We start from the raw sequence: 20,745 nt of genomic DNA, 5'->3' as shown, positions 1-20,745 counted from the left end.
CGAGGCGTTTCCCTGAGCTCTGGGGGACATGGGACTATCCCGGCGCAGATGGCCTGGCTGGCCACACCCCCAGCAGACCCTGGGACCAGGGTGTGTGTTTTGTGCCGCCTGTAGCAACACAGCACAAATTAGTTCAGTCATTTCGGCCACCCATGCAGGCTTTTCCAGCTCTGGGCTGCTCTGCTCCCCAGCCCGCACAGTGGGTCTGTCTCCCTGCACCCCCACCAAAGCCCCAGCTGAAGTCCCAGCCCACAGCAGCTCCCTCTCCAAAGCCATCTCCACGGCTATCTGCAATGACTCAGGATGAGCCAGCTGGGTCTGTATGCGCAGCTCCGTAGGAGAGGGCGCCTGTATGAACTGGTCCCGTGCTAGCTCGCTCTGCACGGAGGGGGGAATGTGAGCATATGCCCGCCGAAAGAGGCTCTCAATGTCATTAGCTAGCACCCGTAGTGGCTCTCCAGGCTGCCTGCATCTATAACTCGGTTCGGAGTGCAGCAGCCCGGGTTGTACACACTGTCCAAAGCGTCTCCTCAGTGCTCCCTCTAAAGCCCCATAATCACGTCTGTCCTCTGGGCAAATAGAGAGGTGTAGAAGACAGAAAGGGAACGATGTAAGAACAGCGGCAGACAGCATGATTCATGATTCAGTTGGCCCGAAGGTTATTTTAAGAGCGAGTGAGGTGGCGATGACGGGACTGGCTTCCTCTCTCACATCAAAACATACCTGCAGATGAGTGACAAATGGATAGAGCGAGAGCATGATCAAGCCTGGTTTTTTACAATTCTAACACGGTCAGTCATCTTAAATCAGGAGGTGAAATGCAAAACTGTGAATGTGAATTGAATGTAGGAGAATATAACACAATAGATCTGGTAGAAGAAAATACAATGAAGAAACCAACCTTTTTTTTCTACCACCATCTTTCAAAAACAACAGAAAGGTCTCAAATCTAGCCATCACTCTGGTTGTAATTCTGATGGTGTCCACAAGAGGGCAGCAGTGTATGTGCAAAGTTTCCCAGGTACATTTGGGCAAATTGTGAATGACACGTTTACATCCACATTACGTTTTTCTGCAAGAATATTGTCAAATCTGTATACTTGGACTTTGATTTAGCTTTTCCAGTATTATTAGCCATATTGTAAGTTCAACATTTGCAAAACACCCAGTTTTCATAACTTCATAACTCTCCATATTCTTGCAATTTTTGTCCAAAAGGAAAAGGCTTGCTGTCACACAAGGTTAGCAGTGACAGATACTCCCGTAAAGCCCAGCTCATTGGCTATCTAGCTAGCTTTGTTTGACCCCAATTGGTACTTATTTGACAAAGTTACAGTCAATCAAGTGAAGACCACCCGTGTCATCGGCACGCCATGAAGGCGTCGCTCTCTGACCAAATTTGGTGTTCTATAGGATATACTACACCCCTAATGATATAGTGAAGTTTGGTTACGTTCTAAGATCTCTGAGGAATAAATACGAATGTAATTTGACTGGTTAAAACAACGTTTAGGGTTAGATTTTCACAGATTCCTTTCTTTGCAAATTGAACGAGTGTAAATACAAAATCGATTGTACATGCTATAATGGACCTTTTTAGGATATTAAAAAGTATTGTATCTAACAAAACTACACTTCATGTTATCTCTGGGACCCTTGGGATGATAAATCAGAGCAAGATTTCAGAATGTAAGTACACATTTCACCTTCAGAGGTGAATTTATCAAACCTATCGTGGTGAAAAAAGTGTTTTGTTGTTAGGAGCTCTCTTCAAACAATAGCATGGCATTTATGTTCAGTAATAGCTACTGTAAATTGGACAGTGCAATTATATTAACAAGAATTTAAGCTTTTAGCCAAATTAATAACCAGTTAAGCACTGAAGGACTCCACCACATCTGTGTGTGTCCAGGTGAAGCAGTACCACGCAGTATGTGTGTCTTGACAGAGACTAATCAGTGCACACTCCTGTAATTGTTTGAGAAGTTTTGTCTGGGAGACACTAGCCTGCTGGTGATGGGCCGGCTGTGTAAATTTATGTGGGTTTATTAAAAAACAAATCCTCAGAGCGAGTGTTTATGTGTCTGAAGGCTCCCGTGGCACTGGTGCTCCTACCTCACTTAGGGAAATCTACATTTAATTAACACAGAATTAAAGAGCATTGTTATTTTTGATTAAAGACACCAGGTCGTATTCCCCACACTACCCCAGTGTCCCTGAATCCGGCTTTAATTTTATTTGGTTTGCAGAGAGTGGATCAGACCCATCTGGAGTGGCTGTCTCTTGATCAGTCCCAGGTTTTTTTCCCTTCTGGTGTAGGGTACTGTCTGTAAACACACTACCAGGCTACACCTGGGAATGGTATTGGGATTCGTTTGCAATAAAGAAATTATTTGATCGGATATGTTTCCTATTTTGTCTAGACTCTACAGAACAGAGCAATGTAATAGAACAAGATCTGCACAATCTCGAGACCCCAGCAAAAAGTACACTTTTAATTTATCGGACTTCCATTTATATGAAAGTCCAGCCCTTATATTTTGCGTCACAATAAAGTGAGGCAAATAGCTGACCCAAAGCAAATACCTGATAAAAATGCATTTATACGAATGCTTTAAGTACAAAAAATGTTGCTCAGTGGGAAATAAATATCCAACTAGTCAGTGACACCTGTGTGGAGTTTGGATTTTGTGACATCAACTACAGTGCCTTCAGAAAGTATTCACACTCCTTGACTTTTTCCACATTTTGTTGTGTTACATCCTGAATTTAAAAGTTTTGGGAGACTACACAGAATACACCATAATATCAAAGTGGAATTATGTTTTTACAAATTAATAAGTTCAGGAGTAAACATTTGCTAAATAAGTTGCATGGACTCACTCTGTGTGCAATAATAGTGTTTAGCATGATTTTTTAAATGAGTACCTCATCTCTGTACCCCACACATACAATTATCTGTAAGGTCCCTCAGTGGAGCAGTGAATTTCAAACACAGATTCAACCACAAAGTCCAGGGAGGTTTTCCAATGCCTTGCAAAGAAGGGCACCTACTGATAGATGGGTAAAAATAAAAAGCAGACATTGAATATCCCATTGAGCATGGTGAAGTTATTGATTACACTTTGGATGGTGTATCAATACACCAAGTCACTACAAAGATACAGGCTTCCTTCCTAACTCAGTTGCCGGAAAGGAAGGAAACTGCTCAGGAATTTTACCATGAGGCCAATGATGGCTTTAAAACAGTTACAGAGTTTAATGGCTGTGATAGGAGAAAACTGAGGATGGATCAGCAACATTGTAGTTACTCCACTATACTAATCTAATTGACAGAGGGAAAAGAAGGAAGCCTGTACAGAAGAAACATATTCCAAAACATGCATCCTGCTTGCAACAAGGCAAAACATGTGGAAAAGCAATTCACTTTTTGCCCTGAATACAAAGTGTTATGTTTGGTGCAAATCCAATACAACACATAAATGAGTACCACTCTCCATATACTCAAGCATAGTGGTGGCTGCATCACATTGTTGGTATGCTTGTAATTGTTAAGGACTCGGGAGATTTTCAGGATGAAAAAATAAATGGAATGGTGCTAATTACAGGCAAAATACTAGAGGAAACCTGGTTGAGTCTGCTTCCCTCCAGACACTGGGAGATAAACTCACCTTTCAGGAGGACAGTAACCTAAAACACAAGGCCAAATCTACACTGGAGTTGCTTAACAACAAGGCCATGAACGTTCCTTGGTGGCCGAGTTACAGTTTTGACTTAAATTTGCTTAAAAATGTATATCAAGACCTGAAAAGGGTTGTCTAGCAATGATCAACAACCAAATTTGACAGAGCTGGAATAATTTTGAAAATAATAAATGGGCAGATGTTGCACAATCCAGGTGTGGAAAGTTTTTAGAGACTTACCCAGAAAGACTCTCAGCTGTAATCACTGCCAAAGGTGATTCTAACATATATTCACTCAGAGGGTTGAATACTTACCTAATCAAGATACATCATTTTTTTTTATGTATGTTTTTATGGTAGAATTTTCTTCCACTTTGATATTACAGAGTATTTTGTGTAGATCGTTGACATTTAAAAAAAAAAAGGAAATACATTTTAATCTCACTGTAACACAACAAAATGTTGAAAATAATCTCACATTCAGTGCCTTTCTGAAGGCACTGTATGTGAGATTACAAACTGTAGACACTATGTCCTGGAATTTATTATGATATATGTAGAATCCCTTACTTTCTAATCACTCTTGTGTAGCTTGTGAGCATCATAGAGCAAAACATTTTACACGTACGTGTTCTTGAGAGTCAGCTTTTAATAGGGAGCTCAAACCAATCAGACTTTTTGTAAAAAGACCCAGCCCTGAGCCACTTCGGGATCTGCCCTTGTGTCACAAACGCCACTCCAGCTCAGCCCCTGTTAATGGTTGGCATCAATGGATGCAGAAGACAGACAGATCCAATTGTACAGCTCAGAAGTCTGTAGCTCAAACACACAATGTTTTAAAGAGGTTAGAAGTCCAAAACGCGCTAGCGTCACTGTGGGACTGTAGGAGTTAATCAAATTAATTAGAACACTGACGTTACTCGCACTCGAGAGTAAAACCTTTGATGAAAAATTGTAAGAGCAGTGATGTTGAGTGTGTGTATTCCAGCTCTGTGTTTAAGCCCTATAACTCTCCACAGGGTGACTCCAATACAGCCCCATCACACAGGGTCACATAGCAGGGCCAGCACCAACAAGACTTATAGAAGACATCATTCACCTCCCCTATGCCCTGTCATCCTGTGATTATGTGAGCTCTACCTGAAAGGCAGAGAGAGCGAGATGGAGGGAGAGAGGGTTGGCGCAAGCAATGAATCTCCATCATTCTGATAATTCTATTAACTTCTTTGGGGTAGGGGGCAGTATTTTCACGTTCAGATGAAAAGCATGCGCAGAGTAAACGGCCTGCTGCAAAGCCATAAAAGCTAGAACATGCAGTATTAGCATATTTGGATAGAAAACACTCTGACATTTCTAAAACTGTTTGAATGATGTCTGTGAGTATAACAGAACTCATATGGTAGGCAAAAACCTGAGAAAAAATCCAACCAGGAAGTGGGAAATCTAAGGTTGGTCGGTTTTCAACTCAGCTCCTATTGAAGATACAGTGGGATATTGGTAATGTTGAACTTCTTAAGGCTTCCACTAGATGTCAACATTCTTTAGAACCTTGTCTGATGCTTTTACTGTGAAGTGGGGCCGAAGGAGATAGGAATGAGTCAGGTCTATCATGACCTGAACATGCCCTGACCATGCACGTTCACGTGAGAGCGAGCTCCCATCGCACTTCTGAAGACAAAGGAATACTCCGGTTGGAACATTATTGAAGAATTATGTTAAAAACATCCTAAAGATTGATTCAATACTTCGTTTGTCATGTTTTTACGGACTGTAATATAACTTTTTTAACTTTCGTCTGTACTTTCCGCTGGACTCGCGCGTCGTGAGTTTGGAAAGTGTACTGAACGCTAGAACAACAAGGAGGAATTTGGACATAAATGATGGACATTATCGAACAAAACAAACATTTATTGTGGAACTGGGATTCCTGGGAGTGCATTCTGATGAAGATCATCAAAGGTAAGTGAATGTTTATAATGTTACTTCTGACTTCTGTTGACTGCGTAATATGGTGGATATATTTGTGTCTTGATTGGGCTTTGAGCGCCGACTCAGATTATTGCATGGTTTGCTTTTTCCGTAAAGCTTTTTTGAAATCTGACACAGCGGTTGCATTAAGGAGAAGTGCATCTAAAATTCCATGCATAACAGTTGTATCTTTTAGCAATGTTTATTATGAGTATTCCTGTAAAATGATGTGGCTCTCTGCAAAATCAAACGATGTTTTGGAACTTCTGAACGAAAGGCGCCAATGTAAACTCAGATTTTTGGATATAAATATGAACTTTACCCGAACAAAACATACATGTATTGTGTAACATGAAGTCCTATGAGTGTCATCTGATGAAGATCATCAAAGGTTAGTGATTACTTTTATCTATATTTCTGCTTTTTGTGAATCCTCTCTTTGGCTGGAAAAATGGCTGTGTTATTCTGTGAATAGGCACTCACCTAACATAATCGTTTGGTTTGCTTTAGTCGTAAAGCATTTTGGAAATCGGACACTGTGGCTGGATTTACAACAAGTGTAGCTTTAAAATGGTGTAAAATACATGTATGTTTGAGGAATTGTAATTATGGGATTTCTGTTGTTTTGAATTTGGCGCCCTGCAGTTTCACTGGCTGTTGAAGAGGTGGGACGCTACCGTCTCACGTACCCCAGAGAGGTTAGTGGCTATTAGCAAGGTGTGGGTGACAAAAGAGGGAGACAGCGGAGAGCGATAAGGAAAGAGAGAATGGAAGAGACGGATAAGGGCATTATGAGTGCTTGGGATAGGAAGCTGTTCTGGCAGGTGGTGTTGATAAATGACTGAGCATCAGGAACCAGGTTTCAAGCCAACCTTTTTATGCGAGCAAAGTACGTGTCGGATAAAACATTTCATGACAGGCCTGAAGGAAACAGAAAATGTGTCGTTAAACTTTCCAAATATCAACAAAACAAAATACGCTAGACAAGGTGGGAACGTTTTCTGTATGTAAAATTAATTATGAGAGAAATGGATTTTGAAAAGCTTTTATGAGCAAATATTGATATAATAACCATCATATCAAGTCTTGGACTTCCTAACGGGCCTCCCTCAGGCGGTGAAGGTAGGAAACAACACCTCTACTTCGCTGATCATCAACACAGGGGCCCCACAAGGGTGCGTTCTCAGGCCCCTCCTGTACTCCCTGTTCACCCATGACCGTGTGGCCACGCATGCCTCCAACTCAATCAACAAGTCTGCAGACGACACAACAGCAGTAGGCCTGATTACCAACAATGATGAGACAGCCTACATGGACGAGGTGAGGGCGCTGGGAGTGTTGTGCCAGGAAAATAACCTCCCACTCAACGTAAACAAAACAAAGGAGCTGATCGTGGACTTCAGGAAACAGCAGAGGGAACATCAACAGGACCGCAGTGGAGAAGGTGGAAAGCTTCAAGTTCCTAGGCATACACATCACTGACAGACTGAAATGGTCCACCCACACAGACAGTGTGTTGAACGCATCACCGGGGGCAAACTACCTGCCCTCCAGAAAAAAGAAAAAAGAATAATAATGAAAGAAAATCATTGCAAGTTTGAATTTTGTGAAGTTAGTGTGGAAAAGAGTTGGAAAAACTGTTGTTATCGATGAATAATGACAAACCTCCTGGCATTGACCACTTAGACGGAAAGCTACTGAGGATGGTAGCTGACTCTATAGCCACTCCTATCTGTCATATTTTTAATCTGAGCCTAGAGGAAAGTCTTTGTCCTCAGGCCTGGAGGGAAGCCAAAGTAATTCCGCTAGCCAAGAGTGGTAAAGCGGCATTGACTGGTTCTAACAGCAGATCTATACGCTTACTGCAGACAAACAGTATAAGTTTGCTGCCAGCTCCTAGCAAACTGTTGGGAAAAATTGTGTTTGACCAAATACAATGCTATTTCTCTGTAAACAAATTAACAACAGACCTTCAGCATGCTTACAGAGAAGGGCACTCAACATCTACTGCACTGACACAAATTCCTGATGATTGGTTGAAATAAACTGTTAATAAGAAGATTGTGGGAGCTGTACTGTTAAGATTTCAGTGCAGCCTTTGATATTATTGACCATAACCTGTTGTTGAAAAAACGTGTGTTTTATGGCTTTTCAACCTCTGCCATATCATGGATTCAGAGCTATCTAATAGAACTCAAAGGCTTTTCTTTAATGGAAGCTTCTCTTAAGTCAAACATGTAAAGTGTAGAGTACCACAGGGCAGCTCTTTAGGCCCTCTACTCTTTTCTATTTTTACCAATGACCTGATATTACTTTTAAGAAGTGATTGCACTGTTGGAGCTAGAAACACAAGCATTTGTGCATTTGTGTTGATTTGACAAAGACTGCACTCAATGAGCTGTATAGGGCCATAAGCAAACAAAAAAAATTTACATCCAGAGGCGCCTCTTCTCGTGGCCGGTCATTTTAATGCAGGGCAACTGAAATCCTTTTTCAACATTTCTACCAGCATGTCACCTGTGCAACTAGAGGCAACAAAACTCTAGATAACCTTTATTCCACACAACAAAAAAGCATTCAAGGCTCTCTCTCACCAACCCTTTGGCAAATCTGACCGTAATTATATCAGCCTGATTCCTGCTTACCAACAAAAACTCAAACTGGAAGTACCAGTGACGCGCTCAATACTGTACGTAAGTGGTCCGATGAAGCGGATGCTAAGTTACAGGACTGCTTCACTAACACAGTTAACCACATCAGTCACCGGCTTCATTAATAAGTGCATTGACTCCTTAAGAGTCTACTGACCCGTGCGTCAATCAAAGTAACATAAAAAATCGCCATCAAAATCTGTCAATTTAAGCTAGAGATATAAATATATTTTTGCAAGGGCTGCGTCTCAATCCAAAGCATCTGCGGTGGAAGCGGGCCGTGCTACAGCTGTGTTTTTCAGACCATAAAACATCCCAAAAATCAGTCTTCTCACAAAAACGTCTCTAGTGTCCGAACGGTTTGGCTTACAAACTCTATGGAAAGATGACTCTCACAAACACAATGGTGTTCTCCACTTGCTCTACGACCCCCACAAACCCCATGAAACTCGTCTGAAATCAGTAACACTGATGTGCCAACTTCAATCTGTAGCATCTGAACCGTTTGGGGTACTAGTATGACCACACTGTGGAAAGAGGAGACTCCTACGAACAAGCTGGTGTTCTCTGTTTTGCTCTACAAGTGCCGCAGGACTCATCTGAAAGGTAACCCATATAAATTTATGGAAATATGGAAGTAGTTTTGTGCCAATAAAAATACGGTGTTAAATATGTGTCAAAAAAAAACTTAAATATTTCCTGAGCTTTTGTATATCTCCTAGATATAGGACAGAAACTTGAAAACCTTTTTCCTTATGATTACATTTTTTTACGGTCTTTTTTTTGCCATTTATTCATGTGTTATTCAATGCATTTCTGTGGTCTATAGTAGTAAAGGCCAAATTCAATAGTTTATCAAATAAATTTAGACTTATTTTTTTATACTTAAAAGGGTGCTAAAATTCTAAATCAAATAGCTAAATGATCCAAAGGCTTAGACTTTTAGAGTTTAATAAGTGCATCGATGACGTTGTCCCCACCGGAACCATACGTACATATCCCAACCAAAAGGCAAGAGCTGCCTCTTCAAGGAGCGGGACACTAATCCGGATGCTTATAAGAAGTCCCACTATGACCTCCGACAAGCCATCAAACAAGCAAAGTGTCAATACAGGAGTAAGATCGAATCCTACAATGCTGGCTCTGACACTCGTCAGATGTGGCAGGACTTGCAAACTAGCTAAATGCTATCTATGCTCGCTTCGAGGCAAGCAACATTGAACCGATGTGAGTAGGACCTTTAAACAGGCTAACATTTCAAGGCCAAAGTGCCAGACAAATATCCAGGACGCTGTCTTTGCTGACATTTTTAGCCTCTCTCTGACCTAGTCTGTGATACCTACATGTTTCAATCAGAGCACCATAGTCCCTGTGCCCAAAAACGCCAAGGTAACCTGTCTAAATGACCATCACCCCATAGGACTCACATCCATAAATGCTTTTAATGGCTGGCTCACATTAACACCATCATCCTAGACACCCTGGACCCACCCTAATTTGCATACCACCCCAACAGATCCACAGATGACGCAATCTCTATTGCACTGTCCTCTCCCAACTGGACAAGAGGAACACCTATGTGAGAATGCTGTTCACTGACTACAGCTCAGTGTTCAACACCATAGTGCCCTTCAAGCTCATCACTAAGTTCAGGACCCTGGGACTGAACACCTTCTTCTGCAACTGGATCCTGAACTTCCTGACTTGCCCAGGTGGTGAGGATAGGCAACAACACATCCGCAACAATACACTGACCCTCAACACGGGGGCCCCTCAGGGGTGTGTGCTTAGTCCCCTCCTGTACTCCCTGTTCACCAACAACTGCGTGGCCACGCACGACTCTAACAATGTCATTACGTTGACGACACGACGGTGGTAGGCCTGATTACCGACGAATATGAGACCACCTATAGAGAGGAGGTCAGTGACATGGCAGTGTGGTGCCAGGACAACAACTCCCCCTCAAGTTCCTCGGTGTACACATCACTAAGGAATTAACATGGTCCACACACCAACACAGTCATGAAAAAGGCACAACAACGCCTCTTCCCCCTCAGGAGGCTGAAAGGTTTTGGCACGGCCCTCAGATCCTCAATGTTTTACAGCAGTACCATTGAGAGCATCTCGACGGTCTGCATCCCAGCTTGATATGGCAACTGCTTGGCATCCGACCGCAATGTGCTACAGAGTGTAGTGCATACTGCCCAGTACATCACTGGGGCCGAGCTCCATGCCATCCAGGACCTCTATACCAGGCTGTGTCAGAGGAAGGCCCTAAAAATGGTCAAAGACTGCAGCCACCCAAGTCACAGACTGTTCTCTTTGCTTCCGCACGGCAAGCGGTACTGATGCACCGAGTATGGAACCAACAGGACCCTGAACAGTTTCTACTCCCAAGCCACAAGACTACTAAATGGTTAACCAGATAGATAACATACACTTCTGCTACTGTTTATTATCTATCCTGTTACCTAGTCACTTTACCCCTGCCTACATGTACATATCTACCTCAATGAATTCATAACCTTGCATATCAACTCAGTACTGGTTACCGTATATGTAGCCAAGTTATCTTTAATTGTTGTGTAATTATTCCTTATGTTATAATTTTTTCTATATTTTTCTCTCTGAATTGTTTGGAAAGGCCCATATGTAAGCATTTCACTGTTAGTCTACACCTGTTGTTTATGAAGCATGTGACAAATACAATTTGATTAGATTTGACCTAACATCCTTCTCAACAGTCAAACCCCACCACTGTACAGTACAGTAGTTTAAATTACACAACAAACACCCCAGTCTGTGTTCCTCCTCCAGTGTGTGTGGAAGGCAGAGATGAGTTGGAGAGAACAGAGGTTGAATGACTCCACTGTTGCTGCTGGGGCCAGCTTAGTGGCGGACAATTCCAGCACAGTGGCAAAGCAAGAGGCTCCCGTGGCAAGGCACTAAACAAGGGGGATCTTGGGCAAATACTGTATGTCTATCTGTCTCCACGGAGATAGCATATCAAACAATGCTTTCTAATTAGTGTTCAGTCATAATGGAGACAGGGAGGGAGGCGGTTTGGAGACACAATTAAAGGGATTGCTTGATTGCCCCCGAAGCAAAACAGAATCAAATGAAGGATCAATTCCACACTCCAGTGATCTTGTCATTTAAAACATTCTGTCTGCTTGGTAAGACTGGTACCAGCATTCATCTGATGAATTAAAAAAGGTTATTGCACACTTAATATTATGTTTGCATTCTTCCCTCTGATCTTATTTAATTTTATTACTGATACATTTGGAAAGTTAAGTACACTGACTTGAAGAAGCATCAATTAAACTTTTCTCCATTACAACTCCGCACCGGTAACCTCTCCGATCCCCCTTCCACCTTTTGTGTTGAATTCACAGATGGAGGGTGGTAAAGGGAGAGGGGTGACACAGAGGAGTACCCACTTGGTGAGGAGTTTGTGAGATTCAGCGTTAGTGTGTGTGTGTGTGTTGTGTTGATGTTTATGGATATGTGTTTGGGTTGTGTGTGTGTGTGTTTGCGGTTAACCTCATAATTTTTTCTGATCTGCTGTGAGTGTCTCAGGTGTTGGGGTCTCCTCACAGGGTATAAATACCAGAGGGAGGAAGAGAGAGACAGACAGAGAGATATCCTTCCCATGGAGTAACAATCCATAGTGGTTAGACAGACCAAGTCAAGAATCAGCCCAAGGCCCAGAGACAGAAACAAACACACACATACACGCACACTGTGCAGGGCGTGGCTCTAAGGCTTCCCCTGTGCTCCCGTGTGGAGAGAAGGCCCAGGGCAATTGATGCCAGCTGAAACCGAAGAACAAGGTAAGGGCCCCGCTGACAGACACACGCACACACACACTGGCTCAGCTGTTAGACTCAGAGGAAAGTCTGAGCAGTACAGTAGCTGTGTCCTTTTCTCTATCTCTGCCTGTCTTGTTGTACATGGAACCTGGAACCTGTCTCACGTGCATTAATTAAAAAACCTTGATAGGGATAGGCATCCCGTCAACGGGTCAGTTGTAAATCATGCAGCGCCATGTATCACAATCGCAGATTTTTGAGAAACAACAAATGTCGGTACATAGAAGTGTCTTAACCTGTCTAGGATGGGGGTACCGCTAGCGGCACTCCTCCCACACTCCATTGAAAAGGCAGAGCGGCAAATTCAAAAAATACATTTTTTAAAAATATTTAACTTTCACACATTAATTATCCTGTTAGGGCATTTTTTTGGAAAAAATGGAAAATATGTGCAAATTTTCAAACGGCCTCCTAATATATTTTTGCTCTTACAATATGCATATTGTTAATACTGTTGGATAGAAAAGAGTCTATAGTTTCTAAAACCGTTTTAATTTTTTCTCTGAGTGGAACACAAGTCCTTTGGCAGCACTTTCCCCGACCAGGAAGTAAAATGCAAGATGTTTATGCTCGCTTCAACGCTCTGCCTATATATGGTCATGCCACCTATGACCCGAAACACACCTCGTACGCCTTCCTCTGGGTGTCAATAGGACGTCAGAAGAGAAATCTTGCGTTTATCTTGTTCTGACGTGAAATAAGACCTATTTCTTTAGCGTGACCGTCAATTTCAGGAAGTCAGAAGCGCGCGACTTGGGAGAGATATCATGTTTTGTTTGCTGCCGTTTCTGATGTGAACTATCTCCAGCTCGGATTTGATTTGATAAATGAGACCATGTCATCGTAATGTATGTTTTTTCAATATAGTTTAATCAGATTATTTGAATTTTTTCGGGAGTTTTGCCGTGTTCTGTAATGTTTCCTTTGTTTACTTTGGAGAGATCCATGCCACTCGACTAGTACCCAGGCTAAAGGAAGATGGAAAGTTGCCATTCTGAATGGATTGAACGACTATTCTGGACTAAGGACAACTTGATCAACATTCTGATGAAAGATCAGCCAAAGTAAGACCAAATTTATAATGTTATTTCATATATCTGTCGTGCATGTCAACTGGTCGCGCGCGCCCAAGTGTGTCTGTCTGGCGTGGCTATGCTAATTTAGCGCTACATTTAGTTTTCGATGTAAAACATTTCATAAATCGGAAATATTGTCTGGAATCACAAGAATCCTGTTTTTCAATTGCTGCACAGTATGTATTTCTCCGAAATGTTTTATGAGGAGTAATTAGGTATTTGATGTTGGTGTCTGTAAATGTTATGGCTGCTTTCGGTGCAATTTTTGAGTGTAGCTGAAATGTAATTTATGATTTATACCATAAATATGCATATTTTTCAAAAAAAACATATGCTATACAATAAATATGTTATCAGACTGTCATCTTAGGAAGTTGTTTCTTGGTTAGTGGCTATATATATCTTCATTTGGTCGAATTTGTGATAGCTGCTGCTGGAGTAAAGAACTGATGGAGTTAGAAAAAGTGGTGTCTTTTGCTAAGGTGGTTAGCTAATAGATTTACATATTTTGTCTTCCCTGTAAAACATTTTAAAAATCGGACATGTTGGCTAGACTCACAAGATGTCTGCCTTTCATATGCTGTATTGGACTTGTTAACAACAGTATCATGGAACTCTACAGAGGTGGTAAGTTGAGTTTGAAAAGTTGTAGCCATCCTTCCCCAAAAGAGAAAGCACAGATTCCTCCCAAGCCTTGGGATATATTATATTTCTTTCTTTCTCTCTCTCTTTCATCTGATCTTTCTCTTCATCAAGATGGTGCCGACAGAGAGGGCTGCCTCGTTTTTAGTCCTTAGGACTAGCTGTATTTTGTTTTTTTACGTATTATATGCTGTCGGAGATTCTCAGTGCATCGCGCCGACAGGAATAAACATCTCTCCGGTAAGAAGAAGAGTGTATGTTTCATGATTAACTACTCATGGTGTAATTGTAACAACATACAGGAACTCAAGTCCTCTTGTTCACCTGACCTATAATTCCTCACAATCAAATGCCGACTGTATTATCTCCCAAGAGAATTATCTTTGGTTATTGTCACAGCCGTGTATATCAACCCTCAGGCCAATACCAAGACGGATCTCAAGGAACTTCACTGGACGTTATGCAAACTGGAAACCATATATCCTGAGGCTGTATTTATTGTAGCTGGGGATTTTAACAAAGAACATTTGAGAACAAAGCCACCTAAATTCTATCAGCAAATCAACTGTAGCACTCGTGCTGGAAAAACACTGGACCACTGTTACTCTAACTTCCGCGATGCATACAAGGCCCTCCCCCGCCCTAATTTCGGGCAAATCTGACCATGACTCTATTTTGCTCCCCCCTTCCTATAGGCAGAAACTCCAACAGGAAGTACCGGTGCAAAGGACTATTCAACCCTGGTCTGACCAATCAGAATCCACACTGTTTTGACCGAGCCGACTGGGATATGTTCCAGGTAGCCTCAGAGAATAATATTGACGTATACGCTGATTCGGTGAGTGAGATTATAAGGAAGTGTTTAGGAGATGTTGTACCCACTGTGACTATTAAAACCTACTCTAACCAGAAACTGTGGATAAATGACAGCATTCTCACAAAACTGAAAGCGCGAACCACCGCATTTAACCATGGAAAGGTGACCGGGAATATAGCCGACTACAAACAGTGTAGTTATTATTAAAATGTCATTATAGAGACAAAGTGGAGTCACAATTCAATGGCTCAGACACGAGACGTATGTGGTAGGGTTTACAGACAATCACGGACTGCAAAAGGAAAACCAGCCATGTCACGGACACCGACGTCTTGCTTACAGACAAATTAAACACCTTCTTTGCTCGCTTTGAGGATAATACAGTGCCACTGACGCGGTCCGATACCAAGGACTGTGGGCTCTCCTTCTCTGTGGCCGACAAGACATTTAAACGTATTAACCCTTGCAAGGCTGCGGGCCCAGACGGCATCCATAGCCGCTTCCTCAGAGCATGCGCAGACCAGCTGGCTGGTGTTCTTACAGACATATTCAATCTCTCCCTATCCCAGTCTGCTGTCCGCACATGCTTCACGATGGCCATCATTGTTCCTGTTCCCAAAAATGCAAAGGTAACTGAACTGAGTATCACCCCGTAGCACTCACCTCTGCCATCATGAAGAACTTTGAGAGGCTAGTTAACATAAGGATAGGCTCCATTTCTTAAATTTTCGCCTAAAATGACATACCCAAATCTAACTGCCTGTAGCAAGGATATGCATATTATTGGTACCATTTGAAAGGAAACACTTTGAAGTTTGTGGAAATGTGAAAGGAATGTAGGAGAATATAACACATTAGATCTGGTAAAAGATAATACAATTGTACCATCATCTTTGAAATGCAAGAGAAAGGCCATAATGTATTATTCCAGCCCAGGTGCAATTTAGATTTTGGTCACTAGAAGGCAGCAGTGTATGTGCAAAGTTTCTGACTGATCCAATGAAACATTGCTTTTCTGTTCAACATGTTGTATCAAGACTGCCCAAATGTGCCTAATTTGTTTATTAATAACTTTTCATGTTCAAAACTGAGCACTCTCCTCAAACAATAGCATGGTATTCTTTCACTGTAATAGCTACTGTAAATTGGACAGTGCATTATTGGCTTTCTGCCAATATCAGATTTGTCTATGTCCTGGGAAATGTCTTGTTACTTACAACCTCATGCTAATCGCATTAGCCTACGTTAGCTCAACCGTCCCACAGAGGACCTTAAGGATCCTATCACCTCCACCTTACCTGTCACCCTAGACCCACTTCAATTTGCTTACCGCCCAAATAGGTCCACTGACGATGCAATCGACATCACACTGCACACTGCCCTATCCCATCTGGACAAGAGGAACACCCATGTAAGAATGCTGTGCATTGACTATAGCTCAGCATTAAACACCGTAGTACCCTCCAAGCTCATCATTAACCTTTCTAACCCAGGGGTTCCGCTAGCGGAACACCCACAACATTCCGCTGAAAAAGCAGTGTGCGAAATTAAAAAATATTTTTTTGAAATATTTAACTTTCACACATTAACCTGTTGAGGCTGGGGGCGCTGTTGTCACTATTTATGCTAATCGTGTAATTTTTGAAACGGCTTCCCACAAAATTCTTGATCGTACAATATGCATATTATTATTATTATTGGATAGAAAACAGTCTATAGTTTCTATAGGAGTTGAGATTTTGTCTCTAAGTGGAACAGAACCCATTCTACAGCAATTTCCCTGACATGGAGTCAGATTTCAGAAATGTTGGCCCCTGATCTGGAGTCAGTTAAAAGGCCACAGTTATTGCTATGAGTATACGGACACTGCTTACGTCTTCCCCTGGATGCCTTTACGTGATGACGATTTGAATGGGGTCGATTGCGCGTTCACAGGCACTATAAATTAAAAAACCCTGTAGCTAGTAAGTCTTTTGGAGCTGCGTTATGCGCGTGGAGGACACCGACCCGCACCTGTTCCAAGCATTAGTGGAGGGAGTAATATTACTCTGGTCATGTTTCTACTCGTTATAGGAGTTAAAAACATCATAAGGTAGTTAATTTAAAGCGTTTTATAGCAATTTATATCCGTTTAGTGCGAATTTGGGACATTTATTTCTGAAACGCTGTGAATGGCTGGGCACGCTTCCAGTTCATCCCGAACGCAGTTGGCATTTCCACATGGCAAGAGGACAGCTTTCCACCAAAAGACGATTAGACCCAAGAAAGGATCCTTTGCCCAAGATACTGATGGAAGAACAGCTCAAAGTAGGACATTTTTATTATGATAAATCGTGTTTCTGTCGAAAAATGTTAGTGGCTTAGGACGCCATGTTTTTTGACGTAGCTTCGCTTGGCGCAAACTGTATTGAAAAGTAAGGATAATTTAAAAAATGTAATTCCGCGATTGTATTAAGAATTAAATTGTCTATCAATCCCTGTCCACCCTATATTTTTTAGTCACGTTTATGAGTATTTATGTATAAGAGTAGATCACTGTCTAATATGGCGCACGGACATTTTCTCACCAGCTGGGCTACATTTCACATTGTCTAACCATGATTTTGGTGGCTAAATATGCACATTTTCGAACAAACTGTATATGTATGTTGTAATGTGATGTTACAGGGGTGTCATCTGAAGAATTCTGAGAAGGTTAGTGAAAAAAATAATATATTTTGGCGATGTTGACGTTATCGCTCACTTTGGCTAGAATCAATGCTGGGCTGCTATGTGCTATGTGCTATGCTAATATAACGATTTATTGTGTTTTCGCTGTAAGACACTTAGAAAATCTGAAATATTGTCTGTATTCACAGGATCTGTGTCTTTCGATTAGTGTATGCTGTGTATTTTTACGAAATGTTTGATGATTAGTAAGTAGGTAAACACGTTGCTCTATGTAGTTATTCTAGTCCATTTGTGACGGTGGGTGCAATTGTAACCTATGCCATCTACCTGAAATATGCACATTTTTCTAACAAAACCTATCCCATACCATAAATATGTTATCAGACTGTCATCTGATGAGTTTTTTTCTTGGTTAGGGGCTATAAATATCTTAGTTTAGCCGAATTGGTGATAGCTACTGGTGTTGGTGGACAAATAAAAGATGGTGGATTATGCTAATGTATTTTTAGGTAATAGATTTACATCTTTACATATTGTGTCTTCCCTGTAAAACATTTTAAAAATCGGACATGTTGGCTGGATTCACAAGATCTGTGTCTTTCATTAGCTGTATTGGACTTTAATGTGTGAAAGTTAAATATTTAAAAAAAATATTTTTTTTGAATTTCGCGGCACTGGTTTTTCAGTGGGGGTGGGGGGGGAGTGCCGCTAGCGGCACCCTCATCCTAGACAGGTTAAGGAAAAAACATACCATGCAATAATCTGAGACAGCGCTCAGAAATACACAATATTTCTCCGCCATGTTGGAGTCAACAGAAATACGAAATTACATCATAAGTATTCCCTTACCTTTGATGATCTTACATCAGAATGCAGTGCCAGGAATCCTAGTTCCACAATAAATCATTGTTTTGTTCGATAATGTCCATTACTAGTGTCCAATTAGCTACTTTTGCTAGCGCGTTTAGTTCACATGTCCAAGCGCTGGCGCCGGTCCAAGCAAACTCGGACGAAAACTTCAAATAGTTATATTCCAGGTCGAATAAACTGGTCAAATTAAGTACAGAATCAATCTTTAGGATGTTGTTATCATATATATCCAATAACGTTCCAACCAGAGCATACGTTTTTGTCTACAGAGTAATGGAACGCATGGCCATATCATGACTAGTGCGCGTAACCTGGAACTAGCATTCTGCCAGACTACTGACTCAAATAGCTGCCATCTGGCCCCACATCACACGAGAGGCTTAATTCCATGTTTGTTTGTACAATTCCACATTGAACACTTTAATAAATGAAACACTAGTCACTTTAATAATGGCACTTTAATAATGTTACATACAGTTGAAGTCGGAAGTTTACATACACCTTAGCCAAATACATTTAAACTCAGATTTTCACAATTCCTGACATTTAATCCTAGGAAAAATTCCCTGTTTTAGGTCAGTTAGGATCACCACTTTATTTTAAGAATGTGTAATGTCAGCATAATAGTAGAGAGAATGATTTATTTCAGCTTTTATTTCTTTCATCACATTCCCGGCATTGCCTTTCAATTGTTTAACTTGTTTAACTTGGGTCAAACGTCTTGGGTAGCCTTCCACAAGCTTCCCACAATAAGTTGGGTGAATTTTGGTCCATTCCTCCAGACAGAGCTGGTGTAACTGAGTCAGGTTTGTAGGCCTCCTTGCTCACACGTGCTTTTTCAGTTCTACCCACAAATTGTCTATAGGATTGAGGTCAGGGCTTTGTGATGACCACTCCAATACCTTGACTTTGTTGTTATTAAGCCATTTTGACACAACTTTGGAAGTATGCTTGGGGTCATTGTCCATTTGGAAGACCCATGTTGCTTCAATATATCCACATAGTTTTCCTACCTCATGATGCCATCTATTTTGTGAGGAGCTTCAGTCCCTCCTGCAGCAAAGCACCCCCACAACATGATGCTGCCACCCCTGTGCTTCACGGTTGGGATGGTGTTCTTCGGCTTGCAAGCCTCCCCCTTTTTCCTCCAAACATAACGATGGTCATTATGGCCAAACAGTTCTATTTTTGTTTCATCAGACCAGAGGACATTTCTCCAAAAAGTATGACCTTTGTCCCCATGTGCAGTTGCAAACCGTAGTCTGGCTTTTTTAATGGAGGTTTTGGAGCAGTGGCTTCTTCCTTGTTGAGCGGCCTTTCAGGTTATGTCGATATAGGACTAATTTTACTATGGACAGAGATACTTTTGTACCTGTTTCCTCCAGCATCTTCACAAGGTCCTTTGCTGTTGTTCTGGGATTGATTTGCACTTTTTGCACCAAAATACGTTCCTTTCTAGGAGACAGAACGCGTCTCCTTCCTGAGGGGTATGACGGCTGCGTGGTCCCATGGTGTTTATATTTGCGTACTATTGTTTGTACAGGTGAACATGGTACCTTCAGGCATTTGGAAATTTCTCCCAAGGATGAATCGGACTTGTGGAGGTCTACAATGTTCTTTCTGAGGTCTTGGCTGATTTCTTTTGATTTCCCCATGATGTCAAGCAAAGAGGCACTGAGTTTGAAGGTAGGCCTTGAAATACATCCACAGATACACGTCCAATTGACTCAAATTGTGTTAATTAGCCTATCAGAAGCTTCTAAAGCCATGACATAATTTTCTGGAATTTTCCAAGCTGTTTAAAGGCACAGTCAACTTAGTGTATGTTAACTTCTGACCCACTGGAGTTGTGATACAGTGAATTATAAGTGAAATAATCTGTCTGTAAACAAGTGGTTGAAAGTGGTTGAAAAACAAGTTTTAATGACTCCAACACAAGTGTATGTAAACTTCTGGCTTTCTCTGTATCTGGCATTAATCATCTCATATGTATATGCTATATTCTATACTATCTGTTGCATCTTAGCTTATGCCACTCTGTCATTGCTCATCCATATATTCATATTTATATATTCTTATTCCATTCCTTTTCTTAGATTTGTGTGTATTAGGTATTTGTTAGATATTGCTGCACTGTGGGAACTATAAGCACAAGCATTTCGCTACACTCGCAATAACATCTGCGAACCACGTGTATGTGACAGTAAAATTTGATTTGATTTGATCAGTGTAGTGGGCAAATCGTTGGCCACAGGAGAAAAGTGTGAAGAGAGAGGGAAAAACCAGTCATCCTGGTTGTCTGAGTGTGAAAAGAGCAGCATTGTCTGTCAGCTCCAGCCCCCAGGCCCATCAGGCACCCCAACCCCTGATTGTCTCCTTATCTGGTCTCCACTCTCCTGGAGGAAGAAAAACAGAGCTGCTCCCACACATAGATCTGGTTATTATTTTTCTGTCCTTTAACTAAAACATCCATTATGGGAAATGCTAGGACGA

Source organism: Salvelinus fontinalis, chromosome 12 (genome assembly GCF_029448725.1).
Source record: "Salvelinus fontinalis isolate EN_2023a chromosome 12, ASM2944872v1, whole genome shotgun sequence".
Taxonomy (NCBI): Eukaryota; Metazoa; Chordata; class Actinopteri; order Salmoniformes; family Salmonidae; genus Salvelinus; species Salvelinus fontinalis.
The sequence above is the reverse complement of the archived record's forward strand: the minus strand, read 5'-3'. Positions refer to the sequence as shown.